Source organism: Coccinella septempunctata, chromosome 5, assembly GCF_907165205.1.
Source record: "Coccinella septempunctata chromosome 5, icCocSept1.1, whole genome shotgun sequence".
NCBI classification, from domain to species: Eukaryota; Metazoa; Arthropoda; class Insecta; order Coleoptera; family Coccinellidae; genus Coccinella; species Coccinella septempunctata.
In genome coordinates, this window is record NC_058193.1 from 21787195 (window position 1) to 21811803 (window position 24609).

The 24609-nt window shown below is 37.2% G+C and overlaps 1 protein-coding gene across 3 annotated transcripts in view; it reads right to left on the bottom strand.

Moving 5' to 3' along the window:
- Positions 1-24609, bottom strand: part of LOC123313385 (RNA-binding protein Musashi homolog Rbp6) — a 1061117-nt gene that overhangs the window by 165177 nt on the left and 871331 nt on the right. The window lies entirely within an intron of this gene.

Consider the following 24609-nt stretch of genomic DNA (forward strand, 5'->3'; position numbering starts at 1 on the left):
AATAAAGCTTCTGTATATTTATCTGTTTAAAAATGCAAATATAAAATACTGTTGGCTCTGAATGATTGTTGGCGTGTTTCGTTGATTCAAATTTATAACTACAACCACCTTGTTTATTCATTTACAAAAATTGACATTTACGTACTTAATATTACCTCGGAACAGTTGGTGGTCCGTGACAAGACAACAATATTGTCAAATGGTCCCTGATCACTAAAAGGTTAAGAACCACTGCTGTAGCGTGATTCTCGACCTGATTGAGATCTCGAAAGAAAAGTACTGTAGCATATTTCTGCATTCTCTAAAATGCTACCTTCGCAGTTTGTTTCCAATCTGTAAGTTTAAATGGGTAGTAGCTAAGTTCAAGCTCAAAGTCTGGATCTTCAGAATTCCACAGTCAATTTGACCATAAATTTTTGTGTAAACACCTAAAGAATCTTGATCGTTTTATCCTATATAATCTACAAAATGACATCTGTCCGATGCCGTTTTGTAGCTTTCGGATTAACGTAGAAATATCTCGGATAGGGATGTTGGAAATTATGAGAATACCGAGGTGAAAACAAATTGATGTGGAATGTAGTACTCGAAGAAGAAAGAAACCAAACTGAGTTGCTAAAAATCGGAAAAAATAAAAAAGTTCCTTCATATTGTGTTGGAAGCACTTGTGCCAGAACAAAGTGGAGTTATACGTTTACCAAACAACGGAAGTCGACGAGTTTCTTCGTGAAAAATTTTTTTTTTCGACTAACGACGAATGCAATTGAGTTTCAAATATTGAAAATGGACAATATCAGGAATTGCATGAAGATTTTTGAAGAAATCATAACATTTATGGGGATATAGAAAGGAGGTGCAATTCTGATCAAAGCCGATCGGAAGGTTGATGACGTAGAAGGTGGCAGGGTCAAGCTACGCCAATGTGGGCTAGTAAGACGTAGCGTGTGGCGGTACTGGAGTAAGCCGGTAATTTCCGATTTACAATCTGCTTGGTTAGGTTTGGGAAATCTCCATCTCTTCGCGAACAGCTGCACGTCCATGTCCGCGAAAAATGCCAAACGAAGGACGAATAAACGGGACATAAGCACCGAACACTCTCGACCGGGTACCAGATCGAAAAACCTTAAAGAAAACCATAGAGTATATATGATTTTTGACGTTTACCAAACGTGAATATTAACAAATTCAGGTCAGTTGACATTATGTCAATGGTTGACATGACTGACAGAAGTAAGGTTAGTACCTACATGATAATACGTCATGTTTTTTCGAGCCAGTCTTTTACCCTTCGTTGTAAGAGAATTAGCAACGTTTATCATATCCTGTCAAACGTTATAGATCGTTGGAATCACTCTTGTGAATTTAATATCGAAATATTCTTTATTGGATTTTCAAGTCGATTTAGCGATTCTGACAGCTAGGGTAGATCTACGGGCCTACTTGTTTTCACAAAAATCCTAATGGTCCCTTTCGACGCGTGACGTGGCAATGTATGTGACATCATTCGATTTAGTGGAACAGCTGAGTGAACATCCTTTACAAAGTTCAATGAGTTGAGCTATTAGTGTTGCTAAATAAATTTTACACTAATGAATTGAACGCTTAGACTGTGGTCAGAGGAAAGGAAACTTTTTCAAAGCATTTTGGATGGAGCATGGCGTTTCGTTTCTAAACCAAAAACGTGTTCACCGGAATTATTATTAGCGGAGGTATCCTACAAATACGCCCTCGTAAACCATCTCGAGCGAACAGAGGTGGAACTCTGGTGGAATGAGAAACTATTATTTATATCAAATTCCAAACCTCGTACATTACGTCCGAGTAAAGTGGAAACGATTGTTGTTGGCTTGGTTTTATTGCCATGTAGAGTGTAGCTGTATAACTGGAACGTCTACGTCTAATGATACCGGCGGCTTAGAGCCCCCAGCCGAGGTGCACACGAGCAAGAGCAAAGGCGCCAGAAAAAGACCGACGATGTAGCTCCGAGAGCGGGGCCTCGCACCGCGGCCCCGATGCTAATATGTAGCCCCAGGAGACTTTCATTTAACAAGTAGCTGTCCACATTTACAACATACAGACTAGGATTACGCGAATTTGAATCCTACTCGCACCTCTTCATGTAAATTATGGTTAATTTCTCTTCGTTTTATACAGGGGCCATTTTACCTCCATGGACCCCAGCTTTTGGGTTATTTTTCATGTTGTATATGAATGGAGTTTCCGAAGACACAAACAGAAAATTAAATCGTTATGGAATTAAGAGGATTAACGGGTTTACAAATTATTCACAAAATTGTAGTTCACTTGAGCTGACTATAGTCAGCTTTATATCTACACCGACTCTCAAAACACTTTGAACAACCCAGTGAGAGTATTTGTAAAGGATAAATACAAATAACCATTGTTTGTTGATGCGTGCTGATTCAATTTAATCTGAGTGAACACTGGAAGATAAAAATCCTCAGTAGTGTAGCGACGAATATTCCAAACTTGGAAACTTTTTTTTCCAAATGTCCAGCGACACGTGTTTGGTATATAGCGAGGTATATTGGTATATAGGAAATTTTATCAAATTGCTAGTCTCCTGGACCATAGTAGAGACTAATACTTAATACTTGCATCTTGTTATGGACCTCGAATTCATGTTGTTGACCGAAAGCAGAAACATTTCTTGTAAGCAATTCTGCATTCTTTTTATTGCTATTCAAATTTCAGAAAATAAAACCCATATTAAATTTCAACAAAACAGAGCAAAGACAGAAAAACTTAGTATTTCAAACTTAGTATTTCCGATTGAATATGATTTTGAAACTTTGTATATTTTGAAGCCACACTGATTCAGCACTGAAGCCTAATCCTTAATATTGCAGCAATCATTATTTCTCATCAGAAACTGAGTCAGAAAGAAATTGGGTTGAAGTGGAGAATTACATTATTGTTAATTTTGTATTTAGGGTTTATTTAAAAATTACTATATTTTGTCGTTGGATACTTGATGGAATTCATTTCAATCTGTGATTTGTTCCGTGAGTCAAATAATGAAATCGCTTCAGTTTAAAGTCACACGATTTCTAAATACTAAAACTATATATTTAATGATTTTTTTTTACACTATTATCTTTTATAGGATATAAACAGAAGAGAGCAAACATATCGACCATGGCTACAAAAAATTGGGACGTATTTATGGAATGAATTTGCAAGATAAAACCATTATGAAAACTCACTTCGAATGGGAAGTGCATAGATGAAATAACAATTTCGAGTCAAGCCTGAATGGCGGTATGGTAACGACACATTTTGGGGGAAATTACGAAACCACTAAATCCCTTTATGGACCACTTGTGGTGATGCCATAAAAAACCCGTTTTACGGACGATTTTATAACAACATCAAAAATCTTGGACAGGTGATTTTGTTTGATTTAGAGCATGCTATCAAGCAAAATCTATACTTGGTGTGGATAAAGAATGGCTGACTTTTCATGTAGAAAAAGTGACACTTTTGCTACATTTCAAAATTAACTTAAAAGAGTGTAAATGGACACGGAAATTGTTCAAAATACGTCAGTAGATTCTTGACATTGTCCGTCTTTTTTTCCTGATAATTTGAGTCATATGGAAAACGTTGATTATTTTATTTTATAGTGTCCAACTTTTCCAGCCATCTATGTTAATTGGATCCAAAGAAAGCTTTTTTTCAAGAGACTGACAAGTCGGACGTGATACAAGGTCACAGCAGTCCTCAAACAGATGGTTAATCTCGGTGTTGCAGACGTGTTGGCCCATTAATCTGACACAAATCAGGGGGGTTTTCTATATCTGACAATTTTTCAAAAGATGTATATCCCTTCCTGTATTCATCATGCAAGTCGTAAATAATGAGATTTTATGCAACTTTTGTCTTTAGCAATTTTACATACTCGTTTTCTAATTAGGGGGTGATGAGGGCTTAGACACGCATGCGAAAGGCCAAGGTTAATGTAGAAACCAATTCTAATGCACAGGGTGGGCAAAATTGGTGATGCCTGAACTACAACTTTTTAACCCAACGAGATAGAGGAGAATGAATGTACCATTCATGTCGTCTTTTGTCGAGAAACTAATAATGCAATCAACTGCATTATTATTATTTAAATTTGGGCGATTTCAACATTGGTCATTATCTCCGTTTCTGTTTGTGCTAGGATGTTGAAATGAAAACATTATACAGGCACTTTTTTGATAGCTATCCAGTGGCGTACTATGATTTCTTCCTGTAGGTTTATTTGCTGAGCTATAACATAAAGTTATGTTTTTTTTATAAAAACAGTAGTTTGAAATGACTTTGAAAGAATCGCCCTTTTTTTGCTGTTTCAGAAATATATGATAAATCGCCTCCAGTCTTTCTAAGTCATTTTAAACTACTGTTTTAACGAGAAAAAACACATTTTCATGTTTTAGCTCAGCAAATATACCTTTTGGAAAAAATTATAGTACGCCACTGGATTGCTATCAAAAAAGTGTCTGTATAATGTTTTAATTCCAACATCCTAGCTCAAACAGAAACGGAGATAATGACCAAAATTGAAATTTTAATTTTGACCTATAACTCGACAACAAAAGAAGATAGAGGAATGCATAGATATAGATGGCATTACTAGCTTCTCGAAAATAGACGACCGTAATGTGCCATGCATTTTCCTCTATCTCGTTGGGTTGAAAAAGTTGGAGTTCAGGTATAACCAATTTTGGCTACCCTGTACATTCAACGTCATATCTCATAAAAGTTCAAAAGTAGAGAAAATTGTTTAGGACTAAATTTGTAGAAAATATTATGCTCTACAACTTTTATAATCAATGCGAAAGCAATTCGGAGGCCAGGAGAGAAGATAATTCTGAAAAACTATTTTTTGTGGCCTTTTTTGCCGATATTTATTGTTTCGGCTTGCTGAAAATGTCAAATTATTATTATTCTTGAATCAGTAGCTTTAAAATAAAAAAAAAGCCACCGCGCTCGAGAATTTACACGATGACGATGACGTTTTTTCTTGCGCCCTCCCGCACAGTTTCGTCACGCTCAAATTATCAGATTAAAAGAATGTATACTTTTAAACATGCAATTAACCATATATAACTTAATCTGACACGCTAGAGTATGTACAATGATCGTTTTTTTTTCTACTATTCTGACAGGCTGTCCTAGACAATTATCTATATAAAGATCTAATTTTTGGTATAGGAACTCTACAGGGTGTAAGGTATCTCCTCTTGATATATTAATCTGACACGCTTGAGTAAATCTCGAATTTCTCTCTTGGGCACCCCAACTATTAACGACTTAACTCTTTACTTTTTTGGCACGCTGTATGTTGTACTTGCTCCCCATGGACCACGTAACTTTGATTGGTCTAAAAACCTCATCTACCTTAATTTTTCAATAAGTACTTGTATAAAAATACTAATAATAAATAAATGACACCATTTTGACAGTATTCTGACCGAAATTGACTTGTGCACGTAACAGAGGCAGGAATCTCTCTACTCAGAAATAAAGTCTCAAATTTGCCCGGACAAATCCCACCACCACCACCTCCCGCTCTGCGCCGGAACCCAGATACGTGCCGGCAAAAATGTCCGGCGATAATTTATTCGTATTATGCCTTTTAGGGGCAATATAACGAATATACCGAATTAAACAGTATAATAACAGAACGCTTTATGGGACTCGCGCAGAATCCTCCGCTACGCCTGAAAATATTAATCACGAACTCGGCTAAACAATGTGCAAGTTGTGCCCCATTCCGACACTCCGGACCGCAATTCCGCCGACCGGAATGGCTTCGGCGGATTTCGCGAGCGCTAAAATATATATTCCCGTGCCTTAAACAAGTCGATAAATTTTTTGTTGCACACTTGCCCGATATTCGGGTACTGGATGGGGGGGATTGGGAGCCACGAAGTGCTATTGGAGTACGGACAGGGCGGATGGGACCCCGATAAAATTCGGTTTCGTGCGGACGAAAGTCCGTATGGATGAAATTGCGAGACATCGGTGCATTTCATTCGACCGATATAAAATTGATTTGAACTAATGGGCGTCGTAAAATACACTCCACCATAAAATAATGTTAGAATTCTATCTCCGTGAATATACACGGTGTATTTAAAGGTAAAAGTAAAGCTTTTGTACAAAAATCACCGCTACAAAACTTTCAAGATGACAAGATTTGAAAAAAATTGAAAATGATTACTGAAATAGATCCTAATAAGTAGGTACCTAGATCATTTGTTATCTGAATTATCACACAGCAATAAGAAAAAACTTATTTCGTGATGATTGACTCAACCATATGGTTCCGTTTAGGATATTGGCCTGTTCGATTTTTACGTGTGAATGAAAATAGAAACTTAGGACTGTCAAAATGGAGACGACAATTCAAATAATTGTCGTTTCATTTGCGAGCTCATGAATCAGCGCAGGAATTCACAGAGAGGCTGAAACATTCAAACACAGACTGTAGACCGGTTTCGGGATTGTTTATCAGTGTATTATCAGTAGAGTCATTCGAGGCAACTGTGCGAACTTTTGCCTTTCAAGCCATACCCTGTTTCAAATGTTGAAGTTAGGAAAATTAAAACATATTCATAAGATAGAGAATTTTCTAATCTATAAAAAAACATCAAAAAGCAAACAAACAAAAACGTTTTTGTTCGCAAAAAAAAATTTAATAGTGAAAGTAGGAGTGCATCCACATGCCCCGTATTGCGGGTAAGTGTGCGCACCCTCACGGGGTAAGTGAACGCAGTGCTTAGTGAACCACACAATCAAAACAAATTAAAATAATGTCATCAAAATGTTTCAATTTTAGAGGAATGCTGTATATTGTCAATACAGAAGCGCCTTTTACAAGCACTGCATTATTGTTCGTGCCACCATTCCTGGTGAACACAACACTTGATACATTCCCCCGTTGGTGGCTCTTCATATTTTTCTGAACAAATAGGACAATATTGATTTAGTCTTAACCAAGAAAATCAACAATGTCATAATTTATTCTTCACTGAACAAATGCCCATATAATGAATCTATGCGCACACTTACTCGCGCACACGTTTCCCAGTAAGCCAAAATTTGAATTGACGTTCTTATAGAGTTGAGCAGCTAAGAGAACCTAAAATTTTTTATTATATATTTAGATTAATATGCACATGATCGAATAAAATATTGTTTAACACTATCGGACTCGGAACTTGGACCTGGCAGAATTTGCAGAGATACTATAAATTAACAAGAAAACTAGCGAATTTGATTGATTGCAAATAAAAAGTTGACGGAATGTCGAACGGCGTACTCCTATGGAAAACTAATTTGGCGATTCTGCGCCCTTGCTTCACCCGAATGAACGCCTCTTTCATACATTGCATAGTCGAGATATACGCACTGGGCACCCTTACCCTCTGCGCTCAGTTACCCCGAATGACTCTACAGTGCAGTGTTTCATATCTCAACCGAAGGATGGAGGCCCCAATTTCGCTTAAAGATACCATCCTCTGGTTAAGATGTGTAACACTGCACTGTTCTGATGAGGGACAATAAAAAAGTGGCCTACGTAAAAAAAGCACACAGATGAATCAAAACAATTGGGGTTTTTCGAAATCAGAATTCAATATAGATTCAGAATATGACAAACAAGTTGCGTATAATCACTTGAGAGACTGAGAGAGCAGGGTGTCAAAAATTGGTTTCAGCACATGCGCTAAGAAGAGAGAGAGAAGAATAATTTTACTAGCCCAAAATGCTCAAGTGTTATCGATCGATCGAGCACTGTTAACTCAGCCTATAAAGCATTATAGGCGATAAATCAAATTAGTTGTTTTTAAATCAAATGAGTTTGTTCAATAATGTGGGACGGTCTATGATTCTGCACGTAATATAAACAAGATCGACTCCTTTGGAAAAGTGTTTCTGTCTGTCCGCCTGGGGGAACTCCCCAAGAAAGGTTTCACACAAAAAAAAAGTAGAGTAGTATAATATAAAGTTCAATAGAGTAAAATGAAATAAGATAAGTAAAGGAAATACTTCGGGAACAGATAGGATATAATAATTCCATTCCCTGAAGCAACAGAATATTTGAGGACCGGTTATGATTTCCACTACTAACTTTTCATAGTCGATTCATTTCAATACCGTTTGAAACTTTATTGTCGGCCAATTACCATTACCAACTTCTGAATGAAAGTCCTTGAATCGTTATGAATACCATTATCAAGCAAGAAACAATAACTTACTGAACTAACTGAACTAACTGAAATCACTTATAGTTCAATGAAAAACAAATTGTCGAATCAGTTATGCAGCTATTTCCTCATGACCTCCTCCATTCAATGTCCTATAGTAAGTTTATGAACAATTTTCATGATTTATCGATGTCTACAAATAGTGGATATGAGTGTCTCTGTCAATGGAGTCTTAATTTTCCATGACGACAATCTACCATTTGAATAATGGTTCATCGGATTTTCAAGCACCTTTAGATTGTATTGAAATTCAGGCCATCATCATTATATCTATCGTCTATTTATTAAAACTTCATTTTCATTAATTTTCCTTTCAGGTTCTGCTCAAAATTTAAGTATCGATGACAGAAACAGCCCCACCGTCATAGAACGCTCGTCAATTCCATGAATTATGCAAATTTCATTAGCCAATATTGGCGCATCGAAACAATTCATCATGCAAACATAAAAGATGTTTTCCCCGGCAAGGCTTCCTCCCCTGCCATCAATTGTTTTCTTCATTCGGCGATCCCGAGGGATAGACCAAAGACGGCGCCACACCTGGAAACGTAATCAGTCACTCCTTATCGAAAATTAAAATGTGTCAATTTTTCCACCCCTACAGGCTGCATAATTCCAAACACAAAGGCCGCGCCATCGACGGCGGGGGGCTTAATAAAAACGAAATTACCGGTAATTCATTTAGATAGTCGGACGTCACCTCCGTGATGCCTGACCCCGCGCTGTCCAGGATGAATTGAAGGAGACAACTAATGAGTTTCGGGGGCATTTATCATCCAATGAAGTTCCATCAGAACTTGACGTGTCCGGATGTACGCCATTACTGGGACACGTCTCGGCCATTGTTAATCGAAGAGGATATGAATCTCTGTCACGGCCGCCTTTTTCGACCAGGATTTTCGCTCTTAGGCCAGAACGGATCCGCCTTTCGCGCGGAGATTGGCGTCTTCCTCCTTTCCGACTGAGTATCGGGGGTGAAGAATGTTGGTGTTGAATTATCGTCGTCGGTGGAACCACCGGCCTCTAGAGATCATTTCTTGCCCTTCTGGAATTGAATTCGTTCTTATGGAAAGCGGAGAAATGTGTCCGAAGGATTTTCAACATGTTCGTCCAGTAGGTATCTAAGCATGCGCTTATGTATAGATATGTGGAAACACAAGAACGAAGTTCTTTCTCTAAAGTATAAGAATTGGTCGCTTACATCCATTGTACATGTACATTGGGCCAGGGATCTACTCTTGCACCAGTACTTTTTCTTATATCCATCAACTATCTTCCGGAATATGTACCTGAAGCAGATTCCATATTTTTCGTTGATAACAGCATATTTTTGCTTCAGGGTTGCGACTTGGGTGACTTGTTTGAGATGTCACGTTACGTCCGGTCGAGGTTTTTCGAGTGGTTCTCTGCGAATGGACTCTGCATTGATGGGGATAAATCTCAGGAGCTTCTGATGAGTCTGAGGAGGGTTGATGATGATCTAGGTATCATGGATTCGGTTAGATTCCTGGGCGTTCGTCTGGACTCCTCGTTGATCTGGATACCTCATATCGACGAGCTTGTCCCAAGACTGAGCAGCAATATATTTGGTCTGAGAGCTCTTTCCGGGTCTTTTTCTAGAAATGCATACTTCGCTCTGGTAGAATCACATCTAAGATACGGTTTATTGCTTTGGGGAAACAGCTACGCGCTAGCAAAGTTTTCCATCTGCAAACGCGTACTGTCAGAATATTCGGCGGACTGGGATATCGCGATTGCTGTAGGGAAGCGTTCAAAGATCTGAATCTACTGACTTTTCCTACTATCTTCATATTGAAAAGCGTTATTTACGTTCACTTCAATAAAGACAAATTCAATATAAAGTCGAATATTCATAGTTATGATACACGGAGAAAATCACTTATGCGAAAAGACTTCCTTAGACTCATTAGATCACAGCAAGGTCCAATCTACAGCGCTGACAACCTGTACAACCAACTTGGTGTGGTCAAGACTACAGCCAGAAGACATTTTAAAAGAAAGCCTACATCACTTATAAGAAGCGGGGCGTTTTCTTCAATAGACGAATTCTACTCTGCGCTGCGAGGATAGATGATTTTATTTCGAATAAACAATTTTTACTTCAATCGTTAATGAAAGAATCAAACACAATAATTTGATGTTTGGTGTATGGCGATAGAGTGATGATATAGGATTATAGAGATGGAAATGAAGCGACTGAAGTGATATGAGCGCCATCTGTGTTTCAAATGTGATTCTAAGACCCTAAGACTGGTTGAAATATTAATTCGAGGGCTATTCGAAGAAACATATGAAATTTTGTAAGCCTTCAGATGGCCATTTTGATCAAAGAGGTTTTGAATGTTTCGATTCTCATAACCGCGTTTTGTTCATCTAGCTCGTTCTAGTTGCCAATTATTGGGAAAAACCTCTAAATATCGTTTGAAAATTATATCGTGGTGAAGAACTCTGGATGAAAGAAAATGGATTTTCCAAAGTTAAGTTTTTTACTTCACTAAGGAAAATTGAAACGTCGGTCATTCATTGATTTTTATTTTCAGTGCTCCGAAGTGGATAAAATTTTCAGGGAGTAAAGGCCTGCAAACACTACTGACTACATCATGTGCAGTGAACATTTTACTGCAGGTCAATAGAGAACTGTTCATCCACGTAAATTGTTATATGCAGGAAGCATCCCTTGCATGAAGGGCCCATTTAGGGGAATTTATGACTTGTATACGTCCATTTGAAAATTCTCAATTGCTACTCCTTCAATATATTCGGAAAAGCAAAGGTTTTATTGATTTCGATTTGGGAATCGAGTGACTGTCAAATTGTAGTTTGGAAAGTCAAAGGTTTATGGATCCTGCTGTGAGTGTTTTGTTCATTCATTAATCAATTTGTATATTGTGTCATAAAGGGACCATACCATGAAAAAATCATAAGAAAAGCATAAAGGAACTATACTGACGGGCTAACGTACAGGTCTTGTAGGTTTTTTTTCAATCGTCGTTCAGAAAATTCTGTGAATAATACGTAAAAAACAGAAATGTGTATGCTATGATGTTATATTGAATATTGGTTCATATTAATTTCTGATATAAATTGTACGAAGTCAACTAAGTTCATTATTTCAAAACCACATATTGCACAAAATAAACATGAAGGAGCATTTTTATCGAAAAAATTTCATTCTGTCTATTATGTCTGTGTGTTCCGTTTTCAAAAGGCCATTCTGTATATTCAGGACTGAATTAGTAATATATTTTATACACTTATTACTGCAATCTCCGATCTCTAAGAACCAGAGTAGAATTCCTTACGAATTATATAGCTCAACTCTTAATCCATCTAGAAACACCTAGGCCCCTTCTAGGTGCATGCAAAAGTAGAGGATGTTCATATTAACCAATATTATTGAACAAAAACGACCAGGTAGGGTTCTAAACTCAATTATGTTAAATTAGCATGCTGATTGAAGGAATTTAAGTGAATTCAAAACTTAAAAAGTGTAGTTAGGAAAAAGAGTAAAGGTTCCTACAGATTACGCTGACGTGACGTGGGAACACGTCATAATGCGCATGATTCAATAATCTAATATGGGACTTTGCGCGGAAGCGTTCAAATTGTTCTGACGTGGGAATGCGCTTCCGCGCAAAATTCCATATTAGATTATTGAATCATGCGCATTATGATGTGGGCCCACGTCACGTCAGATTAATCTGTAGGCACCTTAACTTTTCGGCTTCTAAAACCTTAAAAATATCACTAGATTTCGAACTTCACGTTTGGTTGGCGTTTGAGTCACGGTTCAGAAACGGTGCACGAAAACGAAAAAATATGTTTCGCACTGTGAACACTTTCACGTAAAACCTAAGTATACTTTTCCGTTGAAATTGCGTTCGAATCACGAATTACGTTCATTGTGAACGGGCCATAACTCATATACACAACAACTATTGATGCATAACTGACGAAGATTGCGTAGAGTATTCAATCTCCAGAAAATGAGCAAACACTCTCGATCCATTACCAAAGCAACCACCTCGAGCGTTATGCCGAAGAGCCTTTCTCGTATAATGATTCGAGGCGGCCTGAATCGCGACTGCAAGAGGTATGAAAAGGGTTTTAAGGTGCCTTCAAGTTTATGCCATTATCTTATCAACTTTTCGAGCTTGATAGAAATTGGAACGACCAAACTCAGCTTCGCCTACTTCGGGAAAGTTTTAGGGGGACGATTCGACCCGTTCATTAGACATCATTTTCGCTTCTGGCATTAAGAAGTATAAGCCTCCCCTCATTAACCTGTTCGGTTGTCGGAATGTCTTCGCATTTCCGCAATGTCACACAAATTGTGGTCACCTGTGGAATGGAACTCGACATCACAAGATAAGGGAGCATTGGGAATTTCCATATTACAATTTCTGTTTCCGGGGGCAGGTACTTTCTAAGCCTATTTCTCTTTACAAGATACATTTCAGACCATATAGAATGAAGAATATTTCAGTACTGAAATAATGATTGAACATTTTATCGAATGAGGCAGAAAATACAAAGAGTGTATGTATTATATTTTATCATCGTCGAGTATATCGAGGAGAACGGATATAACATTTGCAACAATTGTTGCTGTTATTTTTAGATTGTTGTACCTATTTGACTCAAAATGTAGAATGATGCATTGCGGTTGAATATTTTCGGGGAACTGATAATGCCATCAGTTGCATTCCTCTATCTTCCTTTGTTTCCGAGTTATAGGACAAAAATGAAATTTGGGCGATTTCAACTTTAATCATTATCATGAAAATGATCAAAAGGATCACGCCTAAACGACACACGCAATTAATACAATAATAAGAATTAGATAAAATATGGGACGGATATCGTGTCATACTGGGTGGCGCTCTGCACTACTGGATAGTACTCAGAAGCGCTTGCCAGTATTGAATAAGGGTTCATCAATTCCAAACGTTCTCCATCGTTATTCTTAGTAGTGTTTTCTTCATTTCTCCATTGGAGAACGTTGCTCTGACGAGGTAAAATGAGACGGAAATCGTGGTCAGCAACTGCTTTTTTTCGATGGAGCGTACTCCATTTTGAGCCCTGACGATGTCAAATTGGCTAGTTCAATTCAGATCGTAACACATATTGATATTCATAACAGTGTGTGGTGTGCATCTGAATTGATTCTTATTATTTTTGATCATTATCTTCGTTTCTGTTTCTGATGTTGATTTGAAAACATTAGAGACCCTCTTCCCAGTGGCGTACTATGATTTCATCCAAGAGATTTTCTTGTTGAGTTACAACAGTTGTGTTTTTTCTTATGCAAGATTAACTTCAGAAATATTAAAATATTATACATCGCCCAGATGCGTTCAGATATCATAAGAGCAAAAGTCACTGGATGGCTTTTGAAAAATGTCTGTATAATGTTTCGATTTCAACCTCGATTTCAACTATCTAGCACAAATAGAAACGGGGATGATGACCAATGTGGAGATCATCCAAATTTGAATTTTGGCCTATAACTCAAAAAAAATTAAGAGGAATACAGTTGATGACATTATCAATTTCTCGAAAAACGGCAAACGCAATGTGCCATTCATTTTCCTCTATGTCTGAGTGGAGAAGTTGTAGTTCAGGTGTCACCAACTTTGCCCACCCTGTAGGTTGAAAGATATTCGCTGAGAATTCGTCCTTGTCTGCTAATGTACATCCTCTCAGTGCAAAAATGTAGATATAAGTTGTTTAAAAGAATACCGGGTTTCGGTCAACAAAAATTCTGTAATGGCAGAGATCGAGGAAGAAATTGTGCAAGTAGTTCAGGATGAACCAACAACAAATACAAGACGCATAGCCAGGCTTAGTGGCAGCCACACTAAAGTATAGAAGACACTGAATCAAGAAGAATTTTACACTTACCACCAAAGGAAGCAAGCATTGCAATTGAAAGATCATTCTTCAAGAAGAGATCCATCCCTCTCGAATAATGCAAATCGGACAAAATCAATTCCACCAATGTCCACCAATGAAGACACATTCACAAGAAATTGAGTGAACACTTTTTGTAGGACCAAGTGTCAACAGAAAATCCCCATTCTGTGAGAACAAATTTCCATCAGAAATTGTCCTTGACTGTTTTGATTCGGTTCGTCTGGAATATTTCCTAATTTTTTTTAAACTTAGACTCGGTTTTTTGCAGATGTTTGCAATTATGAATATTTTTGAGCTGTTTTGTGCAATTTACAACGATAATGCTCCTCTTTGGTGTTTAATTATTCCTTATTTCAACTTGAAACTTCTAGTTCAACTTTTTCATGATGAAGTATGGTTAATGATAATAATTGATCTTGTCCCAAAATCATCAACACATCAACACATTCATAGTGTTTTCAGAGTTTTCCCTTATATTTTCTCGAGTAAATGTGTACTTTTTATGTAAACATGTCAATCCCGGAACAACACATAGTCAGAATCTGTTGAAGACCAAAAATTAGGAAATTTGAAAAAGCACGATCATAATTTCATCTACCTCCATTGAATGTATTTGTGTTGAATGTCTTATCTGAGAAATGTTGAAAAGAGAGAGAGGAAGAAATGTAGTAGTATCGAAAATTTATGAAGAAAGTGAGTATGAAGTCAGACAAAACAAGTCGAGGGGATGCCAATTTTTAACAAAATTCATAAAAGCGGATGATCGCAAAAAAACGAATTGTGCAACTTTTTCTCCCCCATCATCAGCATCATTCCAGCGTAACCCGGGAACAGAATCGGGGAAATATCCACTTTCATCAAACCGACGAAACAATTTCTGCGAGAAGTAGGTACTCATCCGAGGCCCCACTTGCGGCCTACGGAACCACGCAATATAAAACCAAATACCTTGCGAAAGTAAGGCGAGGAGTAATGGACACGAAATTGCTATGTAGCTCGTGGCCCGACCTCTTACATACGAGCTTATATGAAATATGCTCCGGGGGCGAAATCGCCCGCTTTTCGCCCGCAAATTCACGCGTCATAGTAATCTCGCTGGCACTCAAAACGAGGCGGCGTCGAACGGGGCGAGAAATATCACCCTGGCCGAAACTTCTTTATTCCCAGATAGTGTCTTCTTAGCTTCTGTTTCCGCAGTGTAGAAAAGACCATTATTACAATGAGAATTGGTTTTGTTTTTAAGAGGTCCATCATAATTCATAATATACTGCGCAAAAAAATCAACGCACATTATGGAAATCTCAAATTTATTCTACAACTGAAGGTGTTCTCAATGATAATTATTTTTATCAGAATTATGCATGCATATGTTATCCACTTTCAACGGTTTTCTTCAATACAGATGTTTTTTCCCAGCAGGAATAAAAAAAGATGATATTATCAAATTTTGAATGTATTGGCTCCATTCTAAAATCAGTTGTTCTCGATCAATTCTAGTGATCAATAGTTTTTCTTTCGTTTTATTTTCTACACTCGATCGCTATGCAATGCGAAACACGCAATTTGACCCAAGAGGAATGTGCCAAAGCGGTAGTTTTGCGAGAAGAAGGGTGGACATACACAAGAATTGCAGAAAGGTTTGGAGTTTCCCATACAAGTGTGTCCAGAATGTTGCAGCGATTCAGGGAGACAGGTATGAATGTCCGAAGACCATGACAGGGTAGACCAGGGGTAACAACTGCCATTCAAGAACGTTACTTGAGAGTTTCTGCGTTGAGAGAACGGTTTGCAACCGCTCGCCTCCTTCAAATTCAGCTTGAGCAAACTTATGAGGTGCAAATTAGCACTCAGACAATAAGAAATCGCCTCAGAGAATATGATTTGAGGCCTCATGTCGCGGCCCCAGCCCATCGAAGGGCGCGTTTGGATTTTGCGAGAGCATATCCAATGGGAAGAGGCCGATTGGGAAAGAGTTCTCTTCACAGATGAATCTAGATTCTGCCTCTACCATTGTGATCGACGTTCCCTTGTATACAGACGTCCACATGACAGATATGCTCAGTGCAATTTCCTGAATACTACTGGTTTCGGGGGAGGATCGATTATGGTATGGCGTGGAATATCTTTGACTGCTCGCACAGACCAAGTGGTCGTTGATAATGGAGCTATGAATGCTGATAAGTATATAAGGAACATTCTTGAAGAACATGTGAGCAAGAAGCATGTGAGCATGAAAAGCATGAAAATTTCATTTTTATGGACTATAATGCCAGACCCCATCGTGCGCGCATCGTTCAGGAGTACCTTGAAGAGGTTGAAGTCTCTCGAATGGAGAAGGCCAGCAAGGAGTCCAGATCTCAATCCGATTGAGCAGGTTTGGGACAACCTCAATAGAAGGCTGCGAGGTTCAGAAAATCATCCAGCTACTCTTGATGACTTAGGAATCCAACTCGAGGAAATCTGGGAAGGATTAGATCAGAACATTTTAAGATTACTCATCTTGAGTATGAAACGTCGTTGCCGAGCTGTAATTAACGCAAGGGGTGGAAATACCAAGTATTAAATCACTTATCAGCATTTCAGTATTTTGAAAATTGTTAATTTCTCTTCTTTCACATAAGATTCGGTGAAATCCTGAATTTTTCATCCATTTAATGTGTCTTGTTTCGTTCAAAATATTCCCGAGAGAACATAAAAAATAAGTTATAAAGTCAACGTGGAGTTAACTTTCATTAAAATTGAGATTTTCAGAATGTGCGTTAATTTTTTTGCGCAGTGTATATGATATAACAGATGCTTATAACTGAGCGCTGGAGTAGTTGTTCATGAATTATTATTTATATCTGCAACGAATCCTTTTCAGAGGATCATTCAACTTTCACCAACTGAAAGTTGATTTACCAATAGCAATATAGCATAGCGAAACACATGTTGTGATAATAAACTTCAATTGAATTTGTTATGAGGCACAAATATATCATAATAGAAGATGCACAATAATAGCTGTAGGCGAGGCTATAGGTTATATCAAGTCATATAGAGGTGAGTCTTTAACTCGTACAAATATTTCAACAGTATATTCTTGAGGCCAAAGAAACACTTTTTTTCTATACCATTTCTTCCGATTCGGCCGTGATAAAAATATACGAATATAGCCATTTTAAGTTTTCATAAAGAGCTGTGCAACCCCTGGAAAAACAAAATTGAGTTCAGAATAACCAACTGAATCAGTGGAACTAAACATATGTGGATCTTTTGAACAGAGTTTTATTCAGCCAAAGTACCAAATTTTTCCAATTTGACACATACTTTTGAATTTTTTAACATCAAATTACTCGAAAACGGCGCATTACACTAGAAAATATAAAGATTACAGTTTTTTTTAGAGAACTTTCAAATATTCATTAGATAGCATCCATATTAGTTTTAGGGCTCTTTGAATTTTCGGTATTTTTATGGTAAGTAATGGTCATTAAGAGTAAACTTTTGCTTGTTTCTTTTGAACTCAAGAATCGACTCTTGAAAGATTTGTACGAGTTAAACACTTACCCTGTATAATGTTATGGTGCATTAATGAATAATTGGAACAAAGAATCCCAAAATATGAACAAACAAGTGGTTGGTCCATAAATTAACATTACAATTTTAAAAATAACATAATTAAAATCGTCCTTCAGAAAAGAGATTACTCCAGAAGATTACTAAAGGAATTCCGAATACACCCACACTATATTACACTTGCTGCATAATCATGTACAAACATAACCAGTTGAAAATTGGTCCAGCATATACATAAACAGGGTGAATTTGAAGGTGCGGCTTTTTTCAACAGAAGGTAGAACTGGTTAAAATGAAGCGTTTCACCAAAAATCACCTATACAAAACTTTCAAAATGGAAAAGTTGAAAAAAAATTGAAAATGATTACTGGAATAGACGACCCTAGACCGTTGTTAGCTAAATTATCGCAAAGCAGTGGAAAAAAACTTATCTCCTAATTCAACCATGTGGTTTCGTTTAGGATATTAGCTCGTTCGATATTTACGTGGTAATGAAAATGGAAACTTAGGATTGCCGAATTGCTCTCATTATTTTTTAGTAACTTACACAATTTTATGACATGGCTCATTTCGATACCAACTGACAGAAGAGACTTAGGACGCAAGTGAAGAATAGTATAATTCTTCAAAATCTCAACAGTAAAATTCGTCTAAATTATTCACGAATTTTTTCACAATGGGCATCAAAGTCCTCTTGTTCGAACATTCCAACAATCTTCGTAAAAATGGGATAAAATGGGGAAACATCATATCACTTTTTCAAAATAACTAACAAAAGCACTCTCAAGAAACTGCCTCGATTTTCTACATTTATTTTTCACCCTAAATTGCACGAAACAACAATTATGATTCTCTCAAAAGTAACCTGATGCATCTAATCCGATGAACTTGGTACTGAACTATTCATTGTCCAGCCAAATGTTTATATTGTCCATCTGGGATATTTTATAAAGACAATTTTTGGTTAAACGACTTATTTTTATGAGTTCTACCTTTGAAAACTCCCTGTATATATAGTTACGAAATTAAGTCGTAGGTTTCAAAATGGGCTGATAGGCCTGACTCATCTAAGAGATAGGTTCATCGCATCAATAGATCCAAAACAGTGAGCTTTTTACCATAACAACTGAATGATGACAAAACCTTTAAAATTTGGAGACTTCTAAGCAGGACATTAGTTATTTATATTTATATTATATGCCAATATGGATACTCTTCTCAAGATTTACGTGAAAGTTTCAAATTCCGAAAGGAGACAATAATTATTTTTATTCGAGTGGGATGACAGTTTCATTTCTCCAATTTTGAATTAACTGACATGAAAACCCGACAGATTGATCCAGAAGTGATCCTTCTCAGAGGCGCAAACATACATTATCGTATAAATTCTAGAACGGTGCATTATTTGAACCAGTCAAGCCATTAAATCCGAATTGAATGTCGCGTATTTCGAATCGCCACCGAATATACACCCATATGTCGATCAGTTAATTTTATTGCCTAATTCTAATAAGCAAATATTCATTCCGTCGTATTCAAACTGCACAAATTTCCTATTAGCGTTAATGCTGATTCGACGTTTTGTGCGTTATGGCCCAGAATATATATTATTTATGCACGAACGGACTCTCCGCTGCGCAATATTGTTAATTAACTGAATAAAAACCATCGATGGGTCGTATGAATTATCGACTGGTAATTAATTGTTCGGATCCGTCCACAATCGAAAACGTCAGCAAGGAGCAGAAATTAGCGGGCAAATAACGTGATATTTAGCTGGTAATGAGTTGAATAAATGTTTTGCACAGGATCAGATACTCCGTTTTATCTGCAGTCGTATAAGCTGAGACTTCTTTATACTAGGTTGACATCTTAGACCTATAAAACACATGGACGCGCCCTTCCAGTGAGTTTCAATAGCCACGAGTGCGGCCAACATGAGATGGAGCTAGTATGGGCAAGAAAACGTTCCTTAGAACGCCTTAGCGCTAAGCGCATACGATTTATTTCGATTTTTTTTAAATAGGGAAAATTAGAAATGAAATTTGCTTAGAAATATTTCGATAATTGATTATAAACATAATTCTTTTATTTTAGTAATTAATTTCCGAGCTATATTTGTATATTGGCGCCCGTTAGAGATAAAAACAAGTACCTATAATCGAATAAAAAAAATTGAATGAATATTAGTATCATTTAGATTGAGTTTAATGATCCAATTAGAACTAAAGAGCACAATTTTTGCTTTCGGCAACTATTCCTCGGAAAATACAACTGATAAGTTCATGAAAAGTTTGTGAATAAATTGATTTGAATAAAAACAATTGAGCACATTTTTAGCCAACACAATATTCTGATTTCTTGTTGGTTCAATATCGGAAAAAATATTTCATTGATCAATATTGATCGAAAGGTTGAAAAATAGACATTACAATTAGCATACTAACAGCGGGTTTCATAAAACTCTTACTGCCCGATCAACGATTTGACAGTCACTGGATTTCAAAAACGAAATCACTAAAACTTTTTCATTCCTACATATATTGAACAAGAAGCAATTTAGAATCATTGAATAGATGTATATAGATCATAATTTGATTCGAGAATTGAATTCCGAATTCGTATGGCTGAATTATTGATTGAAAACAAATTGACGTTTATCTGTCAATCAAGCGTTGATTCCCCGATCGAGCTTTATGAAACCGGGGGTTAGTAATTTTTCAACTGAGGATAATTTTTAGGAAGCATATTTATATTTTGTCCCAATGGAAAAGCTCGCATCCTGGGCATTTATTTTCCCTTCTAATCTCAAATGCTTCTTGAGTATTATTTTATCTAGATGAGAAAAGAATTGACACACATTTATTGATTTGAAATGAAAAATTCAACTATGATATAATAAATCGAATAATACATTCGAAGTTACTATACCTGTGAAATTTCACTTTATCTGTCTTTTCAACTCATTTCGTACTATTAATTGCACTCTACGAGGACACCATTATTACTTTCATAATAGAAAAAGGATACGACATTCAAAGTTGATCTAAAATTGATGAGAAAATTCTGAAAATTTCGATAAATACAAAGTGCAAACGAATGTTTTGCCCATACTAGCTCTATCTCATTTCGGCCGCACCCCCTCTCTCTACGCCGTGTCCATGTGTTTAATATGTCTATGGTTGACATTCAAAAGCAGTGAAGTCTTGTTGTCAAGACTTCACTTTGTCTTTTTTATATCAGATTTCTCGGGATACTGTCAAATTGAAAAGAGGGGCCAGATGGTCGGTGCACTACAGAAGTTTCGTGGAGAAATAAAATGAGTAAAGATCAGCTTCCATTCAAGAGGTAGTGATCTTATTATTGATGGAACTAAATGGCGGATGCGCCGAAATACGAAACATTTCCGCAACAGCGCATTCGCCAATGTCCGAAAATTCCTTCAAAATGTGCAGTAAGAAACGAAATGTCTTCTGAAAAAACGATTCAGGCAAGAAGAGACGGTAATCCAGAGATACTAGAAACTCCATCCCTTAGGCATGAACTCTATGCAGGGTTGATTAGATCATGCAGATGTCCAATTACCCACCCCATTGGTTCGACGGAGTTATCGGCCGTGTCCATATCTGCTCGAAGATTTCCCGGGACAGTTGTAGGAGGAAAGATCAGTCCATAGCCTCCCTCGATTTCTACCCGGCCACCTTCCGAATTCCCGGATATCCGATGTAATTGATCTGGCACGAGTAGCCGATATCGGACCGAGGTCCGAGGTTCCCAGGGAGCCATTTTCCTGATATTCCAGTGCGAAGACGTGCATCAAGAAGGGCACCTTAACGGCTCCTCGGAGAGGCCCTGCATTTTCGCAGATAAATAAACTATTAAAAGTTTTATTTGAATTTCAGTATTTGCTCTTTTCCCGAACCGAGGATTGGATCCGAAGCGGGTCAATAAGAGCCGGAGGAGGAGATGCTTGACATACATTATGTAGAGTTCGCTTTCCTGGACCAAGAAATCCGTGCTTACTGTTTTATCGTTTCGTAGGGCAACGGTCCTTGGCCCTGCGGGATGTAGAACTTTATATCGTGTTGTTTTCCGATTTTTTAGCGGCTTATCATATTCAATGAGGCGACCTTTTTCGACCCAGAAGATTCGAAAACTTGGGGAGCCTTGTCGAGTGCTCTAGATTTCAATCTACATCTCGTGGAAGAACTTATTTTATTTATCTACTCGAGCACCTTCAGATTTTCGTACTATATGAAATACAATTCCGTTTTTCAAAAATGTCAGTATAGATATTGGTGGTCATACATCCCATACGTCATTTAGGACTTCACTCTGGCAAAAGTTGATTCCAAATTCTGTGCGAAAATATTCATATTCAAATATTCTATAGGAATATAGCTCAAATCGACTTCTTCATTCCTTCCATCTTCATCTTGCAGCAGCTCTTCATTATTTTCAGTACAAATATTGTGCAGAAGCACACATGCATTTATGATTTTACTACATTTTTCTGGAGAGTGATACCATTGAGTAATACTCAAGGTAATGCAGAACTCTATGCTCTTCTTCCTGTTAACATATATATATTCTGGTGCTAACAAGTGGTTTCTTTTGGGGGAAATATGGCTACATGTGTACAGTCAATACAACCAGGCATTTTTCATGGAATCTTTTCTCGAACAAGTTATCATTTAATCTCCTGAAACAGTCGATGAGCATGCCGCTCAAATTCTGCAGCTTTTTCATTATCCTCCAGGAGTAAAATTTCTAGTTCTTCGTCTATCATTTTCAAAATGATTCAGAAACTGACAATAATGTACCCAATCTGGAGTGGAATCGTGGTCGTTATTATTCTTGAGTTACCGCAAAAGTGCAGGAGTTTTGGATGAACCAATCCCTAAGAATGGTCATGACATTCGTCAAGTAAAAAAACACATTCACAGTACTAACATTAAGTTAAATCTTCGTCGTTGATTCATAAGCAATATTTTCAAGAGCTATGCAATATTGGAGCAAAATGACCAACATTGACAGAGGATTGTCGAATGATTCGTATATGTCGAATGGATTCTACTCTTCCTTTTGTCTATCGAAATTTGTCTAACGCGGCATTTGAGAACACCAGATTTCTATTTCATTCGACAATTTAGTGATGTCGCATGCGAGAATGACCCAATAGACATTTGAGAATGCCCCAGTGTATCAAACATTTATCACGAATGTCAATTTAAACTCTGGCAAAAATTGATTCCCAATTCTGCGAGAAAATATTGAGCTATTTTTCTGCACAAAAATTTTAATGGTCGTGGATTCTTCACACTACACAATATTTTTGGAGATTTTGATCGTCCATTTGCCATTTAGGCCCGATTGTACAGTTCAAACCGAGCAGAGTTCAACATTGAACCTGGTTCTACCAGTCAAATCTGATTCTGAACATCTAATTGTAGTTTACATCGATAACTAAGCAATGCATCCATAATGCAATAAAAAAAAGGCAATATCTATCGTTTTTTCAATTTTACCTCTGTGAATTCGGAATGAAGCTTTTTTGGCCGATAATTTATTAAGAATAAAAGGGTAATTTTACGATTTTGAATCCATGGTTAACGTATGGCGGTTAACTTTCGGGACATCCTGCATATAACCTCACGAAATTTTGGCCAGTTTTTACGTGCCTGAAAGATCCTCTAACATTCTGAAACTACGCAACGACTCGAAACATCAATCCTTCCAAGAATTCTACACATTTTCAGATACATGTAGGTACAGAAAAATCCATGATTTCCAATTTTATTTGGAACTTTTGGTAGGAAATATTTTTTCAACTTATTAAGCAGTTGAATGTATTCTTTTCGAAAGTAATTACGTTTCAATAAACGTTGGTGTAGAACATCCAGGAGAAAAAATGTGGCTCACATTAATATGAAACTGGTCAAGTTCTTGAAGCGGAGTTCGTCCTCAAATTCCAAAGGAACTAATACTTCAATCCACGAAACCATTATGTAACTTGTTTCCCGCATAATCTTGTTTACAATTCAAAAAAGTATAACGTAGAACCTTCCCCTCTTTGGTGAAAAATCCAAAACAAAGAAATTTAGCGGCGGAAGGCGCTCTTCAGATTTCCATAAAAGGGGTCCAGGTCCCTCTGGGAGGGCTAGCGGAATCTACAATTCAAATCTCAAAAAGTATCCGGATCTGCGACTCATTCCCTGCTCCTTCTGCTCTGGGCTTGTGAAACGACTTATTAATTTCTATTGCGTCGCTGTTCACTCATCAAGAAATATGCTACACGGGAGGGAATTGATTGGATTGGTGGTGGTTATTAGACATCGCTTTCAAAACGAACACAATAATTGATATCCCTGTACATGTCTCAGCGCATGTATAGGGTGGGCAAAATTCGTTGTCTACTGAGGGGATTTGTAGAGCTATAAGAGTTAGAAGAAAACGAAAGACACATTTCCTAGCGTTTTTCATAGAAGCAAAGAATGGTGAAAAGCGTAGCCTTCTACGATTCTTCGTTTTTGAGTTATCAGCCAAAAATGAGATTTTGATTTCGAAAAGTTCTCATTACTTTTTCGTCTTTGAAGTTACAGATCTAAACTTGAACCTTCTTAGGCACTTCTATACGTAGAATCTACTGACAAGAGATTTTTTTCCAATTCAATAAAAGATTGCATTTGAAAAAAATGAAAATTCGCCTAGTGATTCGAAATGAAAAAATATTTTGAGCTCATCAGTGGATTCTACGTAAAAAAGTGCCTGTAGAAAATTCAAGTTTCAAATCAATAAGAAAAAAGTTTTGAGAACTTTTCGATATGGTCAAAAT